General features: G+C 43.8%; 2 protein-coding genes across 4 annotated transcripts in view; one reads left to right on the top strand and one right to left on the bottom strand.

Moving 5' to 3' along the window:
* LOC134356069 (L-fucose kinase) overlaps nt 1-9,182 on the bottom strand; it is a 370,621-nt gene extending 361,439 nt beyond the window's left edge. The window contains exon 1 of the mRNA XM_063066612.1: nt 9,109-9,182. The gene's annotated coding sequence lies outside the window, so the exon portion shown is untranslated. The remainder of the gene's footprint in view (nt 1-9,108) is intronic.
* A 593-nt stretch (nt 9,183-9,775) lies between these two features.
* The window catches only part of st3gal2 (ST3 beta-galactoside alpha-2,3-sialyltransferase 2), a 317,298-nt gene continuing 308,270 nt past the window's right edge, over nt 9,776-18,803 (top strand). Inside the window, exon 1 of one of the 3 annotated variants that reach the window (XM_063066611.1) lies at nt 9,776-10,040. The gene's annotated coding sequence lies outside the window, so the exon portion shown is untranslated. Of the gene's footprint in view, nt 10,041-10,355; nt 10,428-18,803 lie in introns of those variants that run through there. The other 2 variants (XM_063066609.1, XM_063066610.1) reach the window with 2 other exon arrangements.

The following is an 18,803-nucleotide window of genomic DNA, read 5'->3' as shown; positions in this document are numbered from 1 at the left end:
AATATAAGGGGATATAAATGGCGCCAGACTAGACATGCCCCAGTATCAAGATGGCAGTGTTTCTCATTGAAACATTGGTTATAATCGATACCTGTACCCGGCTGGAAGATACACTGGGAAAGCACTAGACCCTTTTTGATTATTTTGTGTGTAACCCCCTCACGGGCCTCATATGGAAATTTGGTGCATTAGCCAGCTTTGATAACAGCCACGGGATTGAGCAGTGAGAAGGCCAACTTTCATTTACAATAGGCATCTAGGGTCGGTATGATTTGGGATTTAACCGAACAGGAACACGGTGATGTTCCAATTAAACAAACCTCAATTTGAGCAAATACTGCCCATACACAATTGTCGGTCGGCAAGAAATAACAAATCGTACACCGCATAAAATTATAAAGGAAGTATATTTACTGAGTTCAGCTTTATCAAACAGTTAGTAGGAAAAAGAACAGGGAAAAAAAATAAAAGGGCCTATTTCTGTTAACCCAGTCCAAACGTGCAGACACAGGCAGAGCTCATCTTGGAGTTGTCTTTTTGCTCCTGGGCTGGACCCATGGTCTGCTGAAAAGCACATTCCAAAAGTCGCTTGAAATCCATTTTGAACAAACAGGCTCTCCCATGGGAGCACTGGTCCTTCTCCTTGGAGCCATTCATCTGCACTAAGCACCTTTTGCAACAGGGACGGCATCCTCAGCCATCTTCCCTCCTGTCCTCTCACAGACCCCGCCAAAAAGACCCCTGAGCCAGACTACTGTCCTTCAGAAAACTCTTCTCCACAATCCTGATTGGCTGACTCATATTCTTGAGTTGGACATGTGTCCTTATCTTAGCCAAAGCACGCTTTCCAGCATGGCACACTGCCTTTACAGAAAACTACCAATACAAACTATCTCACAGCAGAGCAGTAAAACTCTTAACCTGGGCATTACATGTGTTTCAGAGTATCCCATTCAGCAGATGTGCTTTCGATCATCAGACCAGGAGTATCTTCAATGATTGTGCTCAGAAATAGATTTATTAGTTGTGTTACGGACCCTGTAACTGGGTTGCCAAACCAGCAGAAATGGATCACTCAGTTGGAGTCTGGATTACTAGAACTAAGAAAGTTTTATTAAAGAAACAAGCAACACAGTACTCTAATCAAAGGATAATAAATGCAACAGTTCAGCAATGATAAACACACATGTACACAGAATTAAGATAATAGGATCAATCAAGCTCTATCGTTGTCTAGGGGTAAATGACCAGTTTCAAAGTGACGCAAAGTTCAGTTCAATTTAGTTCAGTTCAGTTCGCAGTAATCGCTGCCGTGGCGATGGACAGTGTGGGGGAAGGAGAGCGAGAGCAAGACGAATGAATATTCAAGGCTTCCACACAGACCTTCGCAGTCAGCTTTCGGGCGAGTCCTTTGTGATGTCATCTGAGGTCACCGACCGTGACCCCTCCGTTTCCAGATACGATCGTTTCCCTGCGGTGAACCTGGCACCCAGGCAAGGGTGGACACACACCAGGTTCCCGCCGATCGTGCCTTTCCACCCTGTGCGTCTATGGCCCGGTACTTCCCACCGACTTGTGAGAGACGCACCGCTTCCAGGGTCTTGTTACCTCGGGTGTCATGTGTGTCCTGCCTTAGCAAACCTGTCCCTTTTTATCCCCCTGCTGGGGTATCGCCTGTCTATCACTTCAAACAGTTCAGGGTTCAAAGGGTGAGCCGATCTTGACAGCTCTCCTTCCCCTTCATTAACATCTCCAAATGCTGCTCCATTGTTTTCCTTATCTCTCTCTTTCCTGAAGACAGGTGGCAGACCAACTGCTGATCCCACTGGTGCCAGCCCAAGAGAGCTAACATCTTTATCGATGTGTATTCTTGTCACAGTTGAAAAGAACAAAAATATATTTTCACACATCTAAATAGCATTAAGTCCCCAATTCTTGTTTCATTCCTTCCAATTTAAGCTTTTAAGTTGTTTGTGTGGTCAGTATTTGTGACATTGAACTTAGGGTTAGCAATTTCATGTACATTCACCTTTTCCAATCACTGGACAATTAATAAGGTTAATCCATGAAATTCATAGCTAACAGCTCGTTGGAAGACAAAGCTTCACTTGATTAACAACACAGTGGCATTATAAATAACATGCAAATATGTGTATAAAAATAATTGATTTCTATCAGAGTTAGAAATAACTCTTTGATAACCAAGTGATCAAATGCGCCAAACATAGAAGTTTGTTGCTTTTCAGAATCAGAATCAGGTTTATTATTGCCGACACGTGACGTGAAATTTGTTAACTTAGCAGCAGCAGTTCAATGCAATATATAAGCTGGCAGAGAGAGAAAATAAATAAAATAAAAATAATAATAATGAGAGGAGAAGATGGCAGCACGACGCAGTGTGCGCGGCCACTTCGAATTGATATCGTATTTGTTAAATAGGGACCGTGCGCAATCCTGATTTGATGGAGACAGACGTGAGAATCACAGAGGAACATCTGGAGAAACTTCCGAAATGCCTGCTTCGCTGCCACTCCTACTGTGCCATCGACAATCTCCGGAGGGGAAGGCCCCAAACCCTTGGCTTTGCCTATTGCCTGTTGCCGGGGCTGGGGTCGAAGCGCTCGGCAGAGATGGTGCTCGGTGTCGGAGGGCTGGTCGGAGGCTCAAAGTTCGGATGGACTCAGAGTCGGACTGCAATCGGGTGCTTCCAGGATGCTGCATCGGCAAGTTTGTGGCGCTGGTAGCTCATGGCAGGGAGAGTTTCTCCCTTCAACCATCTGCGTGAGATGATGGGACTTTCGAGAGACTTTGAGACTTTTTTTTCTACCGTGCCCATGGTCTGTTCTTCATCAAATTACAGTATTGCTTTGCACTGTTGTAACAATATGTTATAATTATGTGGTTTTTGTCAGTTTTTTTTAGTCTTGGTTTGTCTTCTGTTTCTGTGATATCATTCTAGAGGAACAAATTGTATCATTTCTTAATGCATGCATTACTAAATGACAATAAAAGAGGACTGTGTGTCATAATCTAATCTAATCTAAGTAAATCAATTACGTATGTTGAATAAGCAACACACATCAAAGTTGCTGGTGAACGCAGCAGGCCAGGCAGCATCTATAGGAAGAGGCGCAGTCGACGTTTCAGGTATGTTGAATAGATTTTTTTAAAAGTGCATAAACAGAAATACTGTATATTTAAAAAAAGTGAGGTAATATCCAAAGATTCAATGTCCATTTAGGAATCGGATGGCAGAGGGGAAGAAGCTGTTCCTGAATCGCTGAGTGTGTGCCTTCAGGCTTCTGTATCTCCTACCTGATGGTAACAGTGAGAAAAGGGCATGCCATTGGTGCTAGAGGTCCTTAATAATGGATGCTGCCTTTCTGAGACACGGCTCCCTAAAGATGTCCTGGGTACTTTGTATGCTAGTGCTGAGGATGGAGCTGACTAGATTTACAACCTTCTGCAGCTTCTTTCAGTCTTGTGCAGTAGCCCCTCCATACAGTGATGCAGCCTGTCAGAATGCTCTCCATGGTACATCTACAGAAGTTTTTGAGTGTATTTGTTGACATGCCAAATCGCTTCAAACTCCTAATAAAGTATAGCCGCTGTCTTGCTTTCTTTATAACTACATCGATGTGTTGGCACCAGGTTAGATCCACAGAGATCTTGACACCCCGGAACTTGAAGCTGCTCACTCTCTCCACTTCTGATCCCCCGATGAGGATTGGTATTTGTTCCTTCATCTTGTCCTTCCTGAAGTCCACAATCAGCTCTTTTGTCTTACTAACATTGAGTGCCAGGTTGTTGCTGCAGCACCACTCCACTAGTAAGCATATCTCACTCCTGTACACCCCCTCATCACCAGCTGAGATTCTACCAACAATGGTTGTATCATCAGCAAATTTATAGATGATATTTGAGCTATGCCTAGCCACACTGTCATGTGTATACAGAGAGTACAGCAGTGGGCTAAGCACACACCCCTAAGGTGTGCCAGTGTTGATCGTCAGCGAGGAGGATATGTTATCACCAATTCGCACAGATTGTGGTCTTCCGGTTAGGAAGTTGAGGATCCAATTGCAGAGGGGGGTACAGAGGCCCAGGTTCTGCAACTTCTCAATCAGGATTGTGGGAATGACGGTATTAAATGCTGAGCTATATTTGATGAACAGCATCCTGATGTAGGCAATGTGTTGTCCTGGTGGTCTAAAGCTGTGCGGAGAGCCACTGAGATTGCATCTGCTGTTGACCTATTGTGGTGATAGGCAAACCGCAATGGGTCCAGGTCCTTGCTGAGGCAGGAGTTCAGTCTAGTCATAACCAACCTCTCAAAGCATTTCATCACTGTCGATGTGAGTGCTACCGGGCAATTGTCGTTAAGGCAGCCCACATTATTCTTCTTAGGCACTGGTATAATTGTTGCCTTTTTGAAGCAAGTGGGAACTTCCGCCCGTAGCAGTGAGAGGTTGAAAATGTCCTTGAATACTCCCACCAGTTGGTTGGCACAGGTTTTCACAGCCTCACCAGGTACTCCATCAGGACTTTCCACCTTGCAAGGGTTCACGATCTTTAAAGACAGCCTAATATCAGCCTCTGAGAGGGAGGTCACAGGGCTATCAGGTGCAGGAGGGATCTTCACAGCTGTAATTGTGTTCTCCCTTTCAAAGCGGGCATAGAAGGCACTGAGTTCATCTGGTAGTGAAGCATCACTGCCATTCATGCTATTAGGTTTTGCTTTGTAGGAAGTAATGTCTTGCAGACCCTTCCAGAGTTGCCGTGCATCTGATGTCGCCTCTAAGCTCATTTGAAATTGTCTCTTCGCCCTTGAAATATCCCTCCGCAAATCATACCTGGTTTTCTGGTACAGGCTGAGTTGCCAGACTTGAATGCCACATATAACCATATAACAATGACAGCATGGAAACAGGCCACCTCGGCCCTTCTAGTCCGTGCCGAACGCTTACTCTCACCTAGTCCCACCAACCTGCACTCAACCCATAACCCTCCACTCCTTTCCTGTCCATATATCTATCTAATTTAACTTTAAACGACAACATCACATCTGCCTCAACCACTTCTGTTGGAAGCTCGTTCCACACAGCTACCACTCCCTGAGTAAAGAAGTTTTCCCTCAAGTTACCCCTAAACTTTTGCCCTTTAACTCTCAACTCATGTCCTCTTGTTTGAATCTCCCCCATTCTCAATGGAAAAAGCCTATCCACCTCAACTCTATCTATTCCCCCTCATAATTTAAACACCTCTATCAAGTACCCCCTCAACCTCTACGCTCCAAAGAATAAAGACCCAACTTGTTCAACCTTTCTCTGTAACTTAGGAGATGAAACCCAGGCAACATTTTAGTAAACCTCCTCTGTACTCTCTCAATTTTATTGACATCTTTCCTATAATTTAGTGACCAGAACTATACACTATACTCCAAATTTGGCCTTACCAATGCCTTATACAATTTCAACATTATAACAATCCCAACTCCTATACTCAATGCTCTGATTAATAAAGGCCAACATAACAAAAGCTTTCTTCACCACCCTATCCACATGAGATTCCACCTTCAGGGAACTATGCACCATTATTCCTAGATCCCTCTGTTCTACAGCATTCTTCAATGCCCTACCATTTAACATGTATGTCCTATTTTGATTAGTCCTATCAAAATGTAGCCCCTCACATTTCTCAGCATTTCTAACTGGCCTAAATCTCTCTGCAAGTTTTGAAAACCTACTAGCCTTCTGCAGAATATGTACCTCCTGGTTCATCCATGGTTTTTGGTTTGGGAATGTACATGAAGTCCTTGTGGGCACACACTCATCCACACAGGTTTTAATGAAGTCGGTAACAACTGCAGCATACTCATCCAGGTTTGAAGATGAATCCCTGAATACAGTCCAGTCCGCTAATTCAAAGCAGTTCTGTAGGCGCTCCTGTGCTTCCTTTGCCCGTACCTTCTTGGTCCTCACTGCTGGTGCTGCAGTCTTCAGTCTCAGGGAGGAGAAGTACAGCTAGGTGATCAGACTTCCCGAGGTGAGGGCGTGGAATAGCATGGTAGGCGTTCTTGATGGTGGTGTAGCAATGGTCCAGTGTGTTGTTTCCTCTGGTATTGCAAGTGATCTGTTGATGGTAGTTGCTTAGTGATTTTTTCAGACTGGCCTTGTTAAAATCTCCCAAAACACTGGTGAAGGCGTTAGGGTGTGCTTTTTCGTGCATGTTGATCCCATTGCTCAGATCATCTAAAGCCTGCTTGACATTGGCCTGAGGTGGAATGTAAACTGCTACCAAAATTACCCTGGAGAACTCCCATAGTACGTAAAAAAAGACAGCACTTTACTGCTAGATATTCCAGGTCTGGTGAGCAGAATTGGGACAGCACTGATACATTTGTGCACCAAGAAGAGTTGTTCATGAGGCATACTCCTCCACCTCTGCTTTTGAGAGACTATAGATCTATCCTGACAGTGTATAGCAAACCCGTTGATCTGGATGGGAAGGGGTTGATCTGGATTTGGTACAGAAGGGGTTAACCAGGGTTCTGTTAAACAACACACATGATCCTATTTTTATACTGATTACATTGGCAGTTTTATTTTTTTTCCAGGCCAACAGGTGGCCTGATAGAGGTATAGGTAGCATTGATAGTTAAAATCTTTTTCTCATGCGAAGATATCAAAAACCAGAGGGGACAGCTTTGAGGTGAAAGGAATGAACTTTAAAGGAGATTTGAAATATTTTTTTTCTTCCATACAGAGAGTGGCTGATATATGAAGCTCACTACCAGAAGAAGTGGTGGAATCAGATACAATCGCTACTTTTTAGACAGCCAATGAAATAGGTCAGATATAGAACACAAGAAAAAAATGCAGGAGAAACTCAGCAGATCAGGAAGCATTAGGAACGAAACGGTCCAGAAGAAGGGTCTCGATCTGAGCGCGAACTGTTAAATTTCCCTTCCATAAACGCTGCCTGCCGAATTCCTGTGACACTGTGTGTTGCTCCAGATTCAAGCACCTGCGGTCTCATGTCTCCAAGGTGTAGCAGCATGCAGATATAGTATAGGCATGGCTACTGTGGGTCAGTAGGCAGTTTCCCGTGCTGTACAACTCTCACAATCTAGGTAGCATTCTTAGGAATGGAATCATTAAAAGCTGTCCTTTTCAAATAAATGAGCCTTACATCAGTAATAACGTGATTTTAAAGGCTACCGAAATTCATATCTTTCCAGTATCTAATATAAGAAAATATTCATCCCATTACTGCTGTGAACTAATGATAGGAAATGTGGGAGTAGTATTACAAAACAAAATAGTATTTTCCAACACGAGGAAATCTGCAGATGCTGGAAATTCAAGCAACACACACAAAATGCTGGTGAACGCAGCAGGCCAGGCAGCATCTATAGGAAGAGGTACAGTCGATGTTTCGGGCCGAGACCCTTCGTCAGGACTAACTGAAAGAAGAGATAGTAAAAGATTTGAAAGTGGGAGGGGGAGGGGGGATCGGAAATGATAGGAGAAGTCAGGAAGGGGAGGGATGGAGCCAAGAGCTGATTGGCAAAAGGGATATGAGAGGATCATGGGACAGGAGGACAGGAACACCAGAGGAAGATGGAGAGCAGGGAAGGAGTTACAGTATGGGGGGGGTGGAGGAAGAGGAGGAGGACAATGAGGAGGAGGAGGAGGAGGAGGAGGAGAAAGAGAAATAAATAATAATAAATAAATAACAGATGAGGTAAGAAGGGGAGGTGGGGCGTTAACGGAAGTTAGAGAAGTCAATGTTCATGCCATCAGGTTGGAGGCTACCCAGACGGAATATAAAGTGTTGTTCCTCCAACCTGAGTGTGGCTTCATCTTGACAGTACGGGAGGCCATGGATAGACATATCAGAATGAGAACGGGACGTGGAATTAAAATGTGTGGCCACTGGGAGATCCTGCCTTCTCTAGCGGACAGAGCATAGGTGTTCAACGAAACGGTCTCCTAGTCTGCATCAGGTCTCACCAATATATAGAAGGCCACACCGGGAGCACCGGACGCAGTATATCACCCCAGTCGACTCACAGGTGAAGTGATGCCTCACCTGGAAGGACTGTCTGGGGCCCTGAATGGTGGTAAGGGAGGAAGTGTAAGGGCATGTGTAGCACTTGTTCCGCTTACAAGGATAAGTGCCCGGAGGGATATCGGTGGGGAACAAACGGACAAGGGAGTCACGTAGTGAGCAATCCCTGCGGAAAGCAGAAGGCGTGGGGGGAGGAAAGATGTGCTTGGTGGTGGGATCCCGTTGGAGATGGCAGAAGTTACAGAGAATTATATGTTGGACCCAGAGGCTGGTGGGGTGGTAGGTGAGGACAAGGGGAACCCTATCCCTAGTGGGGTGGCAGGAGGATGGGGTGAGAGATGTGCGTGAAATGGGAGAGATGCATTTGAGGGCAGAGTTGATGGTGGAGGAAGGGAAGCCCCTTTCTTTAAAAAGGGAAGACTTCGTCCTTACCAGCGCCTCTTCCCCAGGTCACCACTGCTCAATACAAGAGGACATGGCTTTAAGGTAACGGGTGGGAAGTTCAAGGGGGATATTAGAGGAAGATTTGTTACTCAGAGAGTGGTTGGTGTGTGAAATGCACTGCCTGAGTCAGTGGTGGAGGCAGATACACTCGTGAAATTTAAGAGACTACTACACAGGTATATGGAGGAATTTAAGGTGGGAGGTAGGGTTTAAGGGTCGGCACAACAGTGTGGGCCGAAGGGCCTGTACTGTGCTGCACTATTCTATGTTCTATGTTCCATAAACCTGCTAGTGGAGGATTTCTCCTAAGCTGAATAGTATTTTAAGAGCAACACACATAAAATGCTGGAAGAAGGATCTCGGCCCGAAACGTTGAATGTTCGTTCATTTCTACAGATGCTGCCTGACCTGCTGAGTTCCTTCAGCAGTTTTGTGTGAGTTGCTTTGGATTACCAGTATCTGCAGATTTTAAAAACGTAAAATTTCGCAGATGCTGGAAATTTTATTGTTTTTATCTTAAGACATTGATCAAAGTAAAACTACTGCATTGTTATGAAAATGAAGGAGATAGTTTAAACATTTTGACCTTACCTGTCCCTCTTTTTAATACAATCACACACAACCTCCGCCCCCACAGACGGCGCTTTCACTAGGTTAACCTTTACCCTTCTCGGTTAATTGCGTCATCACGGCTGCACGGAGGAAGTTGTAGTCCGACTGAAACCGCCCGAATACGCATGCGCAAATAGATTGCGCGACGCCACGACGGGCGCGGTGGTGAAGGGTGTTCTTTTTGTCGCTGTTAGCCGATTTATGTGACATCGATCCAGTTCTCCCCTCTGCAATAAACGAATCCCCGCCCTTCACTCATATCGAAAGGCTAGTTTATTCCCTTCTTTAAACTCAGATCCAATTTAGCTCCCCCCCCAAGAAACACGGCATCTTTAGAGCATGTTATCTGAGGTACATGCGATTACTAGTATGTCTGCTTCGAAACGGCAACAAAAAGAGACATTTTACGTGCCCCTATAAAGAAGGCATCGCGGAGAATGCTGTTAAATGGATGGAGACGTCGTCGTACAAACGCATCCGCTTGGCACGATGGGAAATGTAGTTCCATTTGACTCCCTTTTCATTAAAATGAATGGATAAACTTGTAGTGTAAACTACAACTCCTAGAAGTCCGAGACTCATTCAAACTGATGTGTGGATGTCTCTAGTTACCCTCATGCACTGCTGATGCTGACAGGGATTGTGGTTCACGGAGGGAGGGGGGTGGTCGGAGGGATTCAGTCCTCGCAGCCTACTCTCTGCAGGAAGATTAGTGAAAGAGCGAGGGAGCCGCTCCCCTACCCCCCCCCCACCCTTCCGAATGGAGCCAGATTATCTTCACCAGCACCACTACTTACAGCTATGATTAGAGAGCCGAGCGCCAGAATCGCAGAGACCAGCTGCAAACACCATTATCTTCCAATTCAATCATATACTGTACACTGTCTTTGTTACTGGAACACGCCAGAGCGGTGAGTATTATGCACGGACTCTGTATTTCCAGTACCGGGCAGTGAAATGTTGCTGCATTCGATGAACCGGTGTCTCTTCATGAAGTAACCGTTTTATTAATAGTTTCTCCCATTCATAGCCTCACTCAGGGATTAAGATTGACAAATGAAATCTGGATTTCTTGATTTAATTTGTGTGTGTACGCGACACGCTCAAAGTCTCCAACTTTGTTGTAGTTTGTATTTTTGTTAAAATAGTGTAAATATAGAGTCCCAGTAGCTTCACCTTTCTTCACCCCACCCCCCTTCATCTAAAATTAAGGCAAGCCAACAAACCGATCACAGCTGTGCTCGGATTTGTTGTACTAGTCTCATCTGTCGAGCAAAAAACGAGTGGTGTTTCTTTGGGTACGTATGATATTTTTATTGCCTTCAGTACCATTAGATAAAACAACGGAATGCTTATATTTTAATCATTAAATTATATTGTCTAAAGTTACAATTGCAACATTTGGCCACTCAGTAGATCTTTTCCGCAGCGGGTTTCATTTTATTATTTAAATCTATCAACTTTACCGAAGAGATCCGTAATAATTAAGACCTCATGAAGCGAATTGAAATTTGCCTTTCATGCTATATTGACTTTATTTGAAAGTATTTGTAGTTCGTTCCAATAAAATGAAAAATTGTTAAGACGAACACATTTTCTGGTGTTGAAATGTGCGTGGCAAACTGTTGTTTTCTAATTAGTGTACTGGATTCTTTTTAGAATGAAAGCTCTTGTAAGTGGATATTCTGTTAAGAGACACGAAACAATAAACGTAAAACTTTCCAAGTCCATTTCATATAAGTATTGCGGAGTGCAGAGCAGCTGAGTGCTGAAGTGTGCCAATCGCCGGAGCATATAAAACACCAACTGTAGTCAGAACAATGGAGTTCAGATCACAAGAAGCACTTTGGTTTAGTTACGGCTTGAACCGGGTGTCCAGTTTGGGGTATCATTCGTGACATTAGAAAAACCGTGAAACAGTCAGATTAGCACTACAACACCGAGGAAACACAGAAGAATAATAAATATACGCACACGGAGTCACTGTCGGCATGATAAGGACGGAGACGGGTTCATAACAGTGAAGGATAACTGTTAGAATTCAACCAGTATTTATAATGGATTCCCAATTTGACTTTTAGATACAAAACAATTTTTAAAAACTGAGGTAGAACATAGAATATAGTGTGAGTAACTGACAACTGTAATGAGGTTAGACAAATAATATGCAAGGCTCACGACGAGGAAGATTGTTAGATCAGGCATTCCTTAACCTACAACAGGTTTCAGAGTCTTTCTACATGTGGGATGGAAAACCTCCCTGACTGAGCCTGATGTTACATGTTCTCGAGCTTTTGTTCTTCCACGCTTTGGAAAGGGGGAACAGAGAGAATGCATCAGAATCAAGTTTATTATCACTGTCATGTGTCCAGAAATTTGTTAATTTAGCAGTAGCAATACAATCCAACACTCGCAGCATGCTGGAGGAACTCAGCAGGTTGGGCTGCATCAGTGGAAATAATGAGTCGACGTTTCGGGCTGGAACCATTCGTCGTCAGGACTGAAGAAAGAATGAGGGGGAAGGATCTGAAGAATGCCTGTAGGTTCAGTTGAAAAACCAGTAATTTGAAAGACAAAGGGGTGGGGGAGGGGAAGCAAGGAGGTGATAGGCAGGAACACAATGGGTAGTAGAAGAAGGAGATGGAACTATGAGGGAGGTGATAGGCAGCTGGGGGAGGGGGCAGAGTGAAATAGGGAAGAAAGAAGGGAGGGGGAGGGAATTACCAGAAGTTGGAGAATTCTATGTTCATACCAAGGGGCTGCAGACTACCTAGACAGTATATGAGGTGTTGTTCCTCCAACCTTAGTTTAGCCTCATCATAGCAGTAGAGGAGGCCATGTATGGACATATCTGAATGGGAGTGGGAATAGAGTGCAGTACAATCCAATACATGATAATATAGAAAGAAAAATAAATCAATTACAGTAAATGCATATGTGTATATTAAATAGTTAGATTAAAAACTGTGCCAAAAATATATATGTTTTAAAAGTGAGAAGGTATTCATGGGTCCAATGGCCATTTGGCAGAAGGGAAGAAGCTGTTTCTGAATTGCTGAGTATGCACCTTCAGGCTTCTACACCTCCATCAATGAGAAGGGGGCATGTCCTGGGTGAAGGGGGTCCTTAGTAATGGACATTGCCTGAGGCACTGCTCTTTGAAGATGTCTTGTATAGTATGTAGGCTAGTACCCAAGATGGAGCTAGCTAATTTTACAACTTTCTGTAACTTATTTAGGTCCTGTGCAGTAGCCCCACCCCATACCAGACAATGATGTAGCCTGTCAGACTGCTCTCCACGGTATATCTAGAGAAGTTTATGAGCGTCTTAGGTGACAAATCAAATCTCTTCAAACTCCTAATGAGGTATAGCTGCTGTCTTGTCTTCTTTATAGCTACATCGATATGTTGGGACCAGGTTAGATCCTCAGAGATCTTGACACCCAGGAAGTTGAAATTGCTCACTCTCTCTACTTCTGATCCCTCTATGAGGATTGGTATGTGTTCCCTCGTCTTACCTTTCCTGAAGGCCACAGTCAGCTCTTTCATCTTATTGACACATTGAGTGCAAGGTTGTTGCTGCGACAACACTCCATTTGTTAGCATACCTTGCTCCTGTACGCCCTTTCATCTCCATCTGAGATTCTACCAACAATGGTTATATCATCAGCAAATTTATAGATGGCACTTGAGCTATACCTAGCCACACAGTCATGGGTATATAGTGAGTAGAGCAGTGGACTAAGCACAAACCCATGAGGTGCAGCAGTGTTGATAGTTAGCAAGGAGGAGATATTATCAGCAATTCACAGGGATTGTGGTTTTCCAGTTAGGAAGTCAGGGATCCAATTGCAGAGGGAGGTGTGGAGGCCCAGATTCTGTAGCTTATCAATCAGGACTGTGAGACTGATGCTGTTAAATGCTGAGCAGCTTCCTGACGGAGGTGTTTGTATTGTCCAGGTGATCTAAGGTCATATGAAGAGCCATTGAGATTGCGTCTGCTGTTGACCTATTGTGGAAACAGGCAAATTGTAATTGGTGCAGGTCCTTGTTGAGGCAGGAGTTCAGTCTAACTACAGCCAACCTTTCAAAGCATTTCATCACCCTAGATGTGAGTAATACTGGATGATAGTCATTAAGGCAGCCCACACTATTGTTAGGCACTGGTGTAATTGTTGCCTTTTTTGAGGCAGGTGGGAACTTCGGATCATAGCAGTGAGAGGTTGAAAATGTCCTTGAATGCTCCTGCCATTTGGTTGGCACAATTTTTCAGAGCCTTATCAGTTACTCCATTGAGGTCTGCCACCTTGCAAGAGTTCACCCTTCTGAAAGACAGTCCCACATCAGCCTCGGAGACGGAGATCACAGAGTCACCTACTGGGTGTAGCAGGGATCTTCACAGCTGTAGTTATGTTCTCCCTTTCAAAGTGGGCATAGAAGGCATTGAGCTCGTCTGGTAGTGAAGCATTGCTGCCATTCATGCTATTGGGTTTCGCTTTGTAGGAAGTAAATAAATAAAGGCATCCGTTAGTCTTGCGAGACCATGGATCTGAACCTGGAAAGTCTTCACTCTCCAGGGCGCAGGCCTGGGCAAGGTTGTATGGAAGACCAGCAGTTGCCCATGCTGCAAGTCTCCCCTCTCCATGACACTAATGTTGTCCAAGGGAAGGGCATTAGGACCCATACAGCTTGGCACCAGTGTCGTCGCAGAGCAATGTGTGATTAAGTGCCTTGCTCAAGGACACAACACATTGGCTCAAACTCCAACCTTCAGGTGGCTAGTCCAATGCCTTAACCACTTGGCCACATGCCCACTGTTTGTAGGAAGTAATGTCTTGCAAACCCTGCCAGAGTTGTCGTGCGTTTGATGTCGCCTCCAACCTTGATCGGAATTTTACTTTGCTCTTGAAATGGCCTTCTGCAAATCTTACCTGGTTTTCTTGTACAGATTTGGGTCGCCAGACTTAAATGCCACAGATCTGGTCCGCAACAGACAACGAACATCCTGGTTCATCCACGGTTTTTGGTTGGGAATGTATGGCAAGTTTTTGTGGGCATGCAGTTATCCACAGGTTTTAATTTAATCGGTAACAACTGCGGCATACTCATCCAGATTCAAAGATGAATCCCTGAATACAGTCCAGTGCACCAATTCTAAGCAGTCCTGTAGGCACTCCTTGACAATACCTTATTGGTCCTCACTGCTGGTGCTGCAGTGTTCAGCCTCTGCCTATACTCAGGGTGTAGAGGTACAGTCAGGTGATCAGACTTCCCGAAGTATGGACATGGAATAGCGCAGTAGGCATTCTTGATGATGGTGTAACAGTGGTCCTGTGTGTTGTTTCCTCTGGTTCTACAAGTGATTTGTTGATGATAATTATTTTGTCACTTTTTCAAGGTGGCCTGTTAAAAATCCTCCAAAATAATGGTAAGGCATCAAGGTGTGCTGTTTGGTGCATGTTGATCACATTACTCTAGAGCCTGTTTGACATTGGCCTGAGGTGAAATGTACACAGTTACCAAAATAATCACTTAAATCTCCTACAGCAGGTAAAATGGATGATACTTATGAGATATTCCAGGTCTGGTGAGCAGAATTGAAACATCACTGATACGTTTGTGCACCAAGGGGAGTTGAATATGACACATACACCTCTACCTCTGCTTGACAGTCCTATCCTGATGGTGTATAACGAACCCCTCAATCTGAATCCGGTATGGAAGGGGTTAATCAGGATTCAGTGAAACAAAGGATGCAAGCAGTCCAAGCGTCTCCCTGATACAGCACCCAACCTCTGAGATCTTGTACAGATGGGTTTACTAGCAAGATAGCCGATATTGGGAGTTGAAAACCCCATTTTCTGAAAAGCACTGGTATCTCTGATCAGCAGCCATGTTTCCTTCGAGGAGTCTATCGGGAAGTACAGCTACAAGATAGTTGATTATACCAAGCCTAACATAACTTAACCCAGAGAGAATGTTGCCTGTGGTCAGTCTATAAAAATAAATTAAGATCATTTGGGACATGCCAAATTTCCTTAGACTTCTGAAGAAGTAGAGGTGCTGGTATGCTTTCTTGGCCATACTGTGTGTACGGTGTTACGTACCCCGTAACTGGGTTGCCAAACCAGCAGAAATGGATCACTCAGTTGGAGTCTGGAGTACTAGAACTAAGAAAGTTTTATTAAAGAAACAAGCAACACAGTAATCGAAAGGATAATAAATGCAACAATTCAACAATGATAACCACACATGTGCACAGAATTAAGATAACAGCATCAATCAAGCTCTATCGTTGTCTAGGGGTAAATGACCAATTTCAAAATTACTCAAAGTTCAGTCCAGTTAGTAGTTCAGTTCGCAGTAATCATTGCCATGGCGGTGGACAACGTGGGGGAAGAGAGACATAGAACAGGAACAACTGATCATTCAGAACGGCTTCACTCACAGACCAGCAAGATGGCTCACAGACCAGCGAGATGGCTCACAAACAGCTTTTGGGCAGGTCCTTGGTGATGTCACCTGAGGTCACCGACTGTGACCCCTCCTCCAGATGCGGTCGATCCTCTGCAGTGAACCCGGCACCCAGGCAAGGGCGGACACACACTGGGTTCCCGCTGATCGTACCTTTCCACCCTTGTCGTTGTCTGGTACTTCTCACCCACTCGTGAGAAGCGCACCGCTTCCAGGGTCTCGTTACCTCGGGTGGCGTGTGTGTCTGTCTTAGCGAACCTGTCCCTTTTTATCCCCCTGCTGGGGTATCGCCTGTCCATCACTTCAAACAGTTCAGGGTTCAAAGGGGGGAGCCGCTCCAGACAGCTCTCCCTCCCACATCCCTTCATTACACATCTCCAGACGCTGCTCCATTGTTCCTTATCTCTCCTTCCCCTGAGGGCAGGTGGCAGACCAACTGCTGATGCCACTGATGCTAGCCCAGGCCAGCAAACATCTTAATTTTATGTGTATTCTCGTAACAACGGTTAGACCAGCACAAGTTACTGGTAATACTTAACCGTCTCCACCTCAGCATCTTTGATCCAGGCAGGTGTATACTCCATCCCACATCCTGAAGTCAAGGATTTTTTTTTTGTTTCCCTAACATTGAGAGAGAGGTTGTAGTCTTGGCACCATATCATCAAGTTCTTTATCTCCTTTCTATACTCCACCTTGTTGTTGATGTTTCACCTCATAGCTTCGCTCCACATAGCAAACTTACCTCAATGTAGTTTCAAAGAGAATTGCAATCAAGGGTCAGTGTATTGCCTTTAAATCTCTATTCATCTTTTCTTTCAAGGAGAACAGTACCACATTCCAGACACACATGCAGGTATAGAAAACAGTTGAAGAGGCAAATTGGTACTAATAGCCTGATGATTTGAGTACAGGGCCTTGGTGATACCACACCTGGGGAACTGTGTATAGGTTTGGTCTCCTTACCTAGAAACATTTCTATAGTGGGAGAGCAAAAACTATTCACCAAACCTATTCTAGGAATGGCTTGGCTACCTAATAAGATTAGGTTAACCAAGTCAGTGTTCGTTTAGCGAGATCTAATTGAAACTTAGAAAATTCTGATGGGGTTAAATGGATTGGAATGCAGAAAATGGGTTACTCCATTCTGGTATCATGTATTGTTTTTTCCCTTTTTTGGAAAAGGAGTCATTAAATCAAAATCTATTTTGGGATAAACAAATCTCACTGCACCATTTTAAGAAAAGGAGGGTCTTCCTTTTGCCTTGGATAATATTAATCACCAACCAACACCTAAAGATGATATCACCTTGCAAATTGGTATTAGTGTTACTTGTGTTAAAATAGTTATAGTATTGAAAGCATAGAAACAGGCCTTTTGATGTACCATGTCTATAGTGACCATCATGCCTGTCTATACTGATCCCATTTACCTTCATTGATTCTGTATCCTCTAATATGCCTTCTTTGTTCAAGTACCTGTCAAGATTGCTCTTAAATATTCAAAGTAAGTTTATTAAAGTATCACAAACAAGAGAAAACCTGCAGATGCTGGAAATCCAAGTACAGGTTTCCCCCCCTGTCTGAAGGTAGAGCGTTCCTATGAAATGGTTCGTAAGCCGGAATGTTGTAAAGTGAATAAGTAATTACCATTTATTAATATGAGAGAAATTTTTGAGCATTCCCAGACCCAAAAAACAACCTACAAAATCATGCCAAATAACCCATAAAACCTAAAATAACAGTAACATGTAGTAAAAGCAGGAATGATATGATAAATATACAGCCCATATAAAGTAGAAATACTTTTCTGCAGCACTGTCTAGTGCAGCGAAAATCTCACAGCAGCACACTCGGCGGAAGTGCTCTCAGCAGAAACACTCTCTCCAGTAACCTTTAAGCTATGAAGCTGCCAAATCATACCAAATAACACAAAAATACACAGCCTATATAAAGTAGAAGTAATGTATGTACAGTGTAGTTTTCACTTACTAGAATCGGGAAGACTCCAATAAATTGCAGTTTCGTCACAGTTAAACACTTGTTTATACGCATTACCACTTTCTGTAATTATTTTCTTCAGTTCTGCTGGGAACTTTTCGGCAGCTTCAGTATCAGCCGAAGCACTCTCTCCAGAAAACGTTAAACTATGAAGCAGCCCTCACCTCAAAAACTGATCAAACCACCCATGACTACCTTTAAATTCCACTTTCGTAACACTTTCATCACAATCATCCAGTGCTTTCTGTTTCAGCTTATTGACTGATTTCTCCTTAAGTATAAGAAAACTTAATGGAACACCATGCTTTGTACACCCATCAATCCACTCAAGCAATAGACTTTCCATTTTATCCATTATTGGATGCCGATTAAGAGAGACCACTTTGCTACGAGCAGAGCCAACAGTAACATCGGCAGCTTTCAAAATTCTTTCTCTCTGCGTATAAGTAGTGCGAATGGTGGATGCAGGTAAGTTCAACGTGCGGACAATGTCCTTACTTCGTTCAGCCACGATCGAAACGCTTAATTATGTCTAGTTTTACGCTAAGTTTAACACCCTTAACGAGCTCTTTTATGCTTTTCCGATACCTTAGAACTCATCTTGCTAACGGATGCACAAAATAAATCGAGATAAAGCACATGTTTAAACAATGGCGGCTAGAATGCAGTTCCAGGGGAGGAGCTTGGCTGCTCGGGCACGTGCTGCCTTTTTTCGTAACAGTGAAAGCACCTTCTGTTGGTGAAAAAAGGTAACTAATGTAGGTCTTTCGTAACAGCAAGGTGTCGTAAAGCAAACGTTCGGAAAACGGAGGCCACCTGTAACACACACAAATGCCGGAGGAACTCAGCAGGCCAGGCGGCATGGATGGAAAAGAGTGAAGTCGACGTCTTGGCCCAAGGTGTCGACTGTACTCTTTTCCATAGATGCTGCCTGGCCTGCTGAGTTCCTCCAGCATTTGTGTGTGCTACTATTTACTAAAGTATCATTTACATTAGCATAATGCCCTGAAATTCATTTTCTTGCAGTCATTTACAGGGAAACTACAATTGAATTTTATGAAAATCAATATATGAAGATAGACTGGCTTCATCAATATGCAAAAAGAGACAAATTGCAAATTAAAATAATATTAAGAACATGAGTTGTACAAAGTCATTGAAAGTGAGTCTGTAGATGTGATGAATGAAGTTATCCATGCCAA

Source organism: Mobula hypostoma, chromosome 14, assembly GCF_963921235.1.
Source record: "Mobula hypostoma chromosome 14, sMobHyp1.1, whole genome shotgun sequence".
Lineage (NCBI taxonomy): Eukaryota > Metazoa > Chordata > Chondrichthyes > Myliobatiformes > Myliobatidae > Mobula > Mobula hypostoma.
This window is presented reverse-complemented; position numbering and strand designations above follow the sequence as displayed.